Below are 3,344 nucleotides of genomic sequence, written 5' to 3' on the forward strand. Positions count from 1 at the left end.
CTTGGATTGGTAAAAACTATTTATTTAAGATGAAATTTGAAATTTTCAATTTTTCTAGAATTTTTGTTTACAAAAAATACATGTGCAATTTATGAATTTATTTTGGCCGTTATACTTTTGGACAATCAGATTTTTTCGACCAGTTTCGACGAAATTTTAGACGTGATTTGAAAAAGTTATAATCGTTAATTTTGATGAATTGTTCTATTCATATTATTTAAAGGATTCTTATTGAGGATAAACATTTAGATGATTTATTATTAGCTTCTTAAGCTCATTATTAATGAATCTCTGTTGACATTAATCTACATCTAAATGAGGATGTGACAGAGAATTTTTAGCTACATAAGATTATTTTTTGCTGATTATTCTAGAAGCTTTCTTAATATTTCAATGGCTGCTACATGTAGCAAAAAAATAAAAATCGATTCTGTTTATAAAAACAGAAATAAAAGCATAATGGATCTATTTTTGGCTTATCTGACGTTCGCATTTCATTGCCTATTTCATTCTTTTCAGAATCGTAGGAAGCATATCCGAAAAAAGCTTTTATTTTATTTTCGTGCTTTTTATATCAGATTTATTGATTTGATTTTGTTGTGTTCACAAACTTTACCTTACCCATTATAGTTAGGCTTTTGGATAAATGGATTGTTGTGGATTATGGGGACTTTCGGATATTATGGAATGCTTTGGGGTGGAAGGGAGGGGTTATAATTTGAGGGTGAAAGGGAGTACACCATGACGGTCAGATTTTGACCCATTTTTTGGCGAATATTACAGTTTGCTGAATTGTGTCACTCGGGATAGAAGCCTAAATCGCTTCTTAGCGTTACGCAATTACCAAACAAAGCCTATCAGAAAATTAATGAATTTTGAGGTTATTTATAATCCAATGATTATTATCGCTTATTATGTTCGTAATTTAGATGGAATGAGGTTCTTTACATAATATTTGAACAACTCCAAAGGCACCTTACACCTCTCATGTCTATAATATTCATTGTAGCTAGGAAAATAGTGATAATAAAATCAAGTCTTCATCACACGTACGGAAAATTCGAAACTTTCTCATTCAATGTAATTTGATTTTACTGTATTTACTCAGCATAGCATAATTTTACAGATTATGTTCGCAATAAAATCTGTTGAAACCATACATGCGATGCAATCCGTGGAAATATGTGCAAAAAATTTTAAGTAGCTTTGCGAAAATCTTCTTTGCTTTTCGGGTAAAATTTGCGAATATTTTTGTAGAGCTTCCTTTACTATGGGAGCACTTGTTGGAGATTTATGCTATAAATATGCTACGAAAGGTACAATTTGGGAACAATTGATGCAGCTTATAAGGAATTTTTGCATCAACTGACCGTTTTGGACATGAGCTAAGTCATTGACGTCCACATCTATTTTTGAAACCATCATTGTCTTAAATGGAACTTCAGTTTAGTCTATAAATCATAAAAAATACAGCAACAAAAGCACGAAAACATCATAATCTTAAAGCTTATTTTTGACTCCACACCTACACACTTAAAGAATGGAAGCAGATAAAGCTATTAAGAAATAAATTTGGCATTAGAAGGAATAAGCTGATTAGTGACAAGTTGACAGCAAAATAAATTTAGTTTTTCGTTAAATCCTATTTCCTTTATCATAAAATTGGATATTGTGACTAGAAAGAAGGAAATGAGATGATTTAAGAATTTAATTCCATTAATTTTGCATGTCAATCTAGAATAAATAATTTTTCAGCAAAATTGTCTTGTTGTGGCTAATTTGATACAATTAACTTTAGCTCTTCAGAGTTAAAGATCCTTAGATGCGCATTATAGAGGTCTCAAGTTTAATGACAGTTAGACGTGTCAGGGTTAGCTAACACTCCAGGATAATCTTAGACCTAAAGTATTTAGACCTAAGGTTAAAACAATTCGATAGAATGGCAACGAACCATAATTCTACATGCCGAGTATGGAACCCATGAATCCACTTCTGCTAACCAAATTTTCTATAATGTAATTAAAGGAAAGCCTTTATATCATAAGATTGCCATTAGGTGTTCTGATGAGAGGCATGATGGTTTTTTTCCGACTCATTTGAATGCAAAGAAAGTGAGTTAATGTCTCTTTTGAGAGCAATGCACGAACGATACATTACCATCTTATGACGATCAAATGACAGTCTTATGACGGAAACATTTGTCGTTAAGATATGATAATGAGTGCTTTAACATCGTCATATCATTTTCGTCATGATGTGTCTCTGTAGGTGGTAGTCAAGCTTCTGAAAACTTTGTAATAATTTAATATCAAATAATAAATTCATCATAGTGTGCTGGGAAGTTTTGAAATTTCTCAAAATATTTTAATTTTAGAAATATTGTGAAATTTAAGTAATTTAAAGATCCTGAACAGCCCAAAGTGTTCGCTAGGGCATTTCTTCGTCGCCGTATTGATTTTCATCATTTTATAATGCTTGAAGACGAATATAACCTATTCAGACTGTTGTGAAAATGAACAAAAGGATCCATTTTTGTGGCAACTCGTGTGTGAACTCAAAAATCAATATTATGCCTACTAGAAATGAAAAGAAGAAAATATCAAAATGCATAAGGCATGATTCAGAATTGCTTAAAGCTCATGAAGTCATTGACAGCACTTGAAATCAAAATGCTTTTAAGAACATTCGAGCACAATTCCTAAATTATTGTAAAACATTCAAAAAGTCCCAAAAAACCAAAGTATCCAATACAAGAGGCATCACCTGTTTTACAGCAATAAAAAAATAATTCAAAATGGCACCTTGACAACTTTATGTAGCGAATAACTGTAAAGGTAAGAAATTTTCTCCCCAAAAATTATTGATTTTGAATATTTTGTTCCATTCCACGCTTCAATGTCTATTTATGAATATCATTTAAAGCCATCAGTCCGTATTTACGCTATAAATTTCCTATCCCAGGGATTTTAATACAAACATTTTTAACAAAAAAGAAGAATTTTTTGCTCTTTCATGATTTTTTTATTAAATGCCAAACAGCATATCCGAAGCTCCACCTTCTGTGTGGAGTTGGGGGGCGAACATCCAAGTGATATAATAATAACTCAGCAACTGAAACTGTAGCAAAAGACAACACCAACCCCACAACATCTCTTGATGTATGTGGGAAGATTCAATTGCGCATGTCCATCACATCCATAAGCTAAAGTGTTAGAACAGACAAAGTATATTGACTGTTGTCGCATAGAAACTGATAAGGACATAACGATACAGAGCAGGATGGAATGAATTGAGCATAAAAATTTTTTCTCATAGCATCACATTGAAAAGCATCAGAAACGAGT

This window comes from Chironomus tepperi, unplaced genomic scaffold, assembly GCF_022539635.2.
Source record: "Chironomus tepperi strain 1889 unplaced genomic scaffold, CSIRO-AGI_Ctep_v1 contig_67, whole genome shotgun sequence".
NCBI classification, from domain to species: Eukaryota; Metazoa; Arthropoda; class Insecta; order Diptera; family Chironomidae; genus Chironomus; species Chironomus tepperi.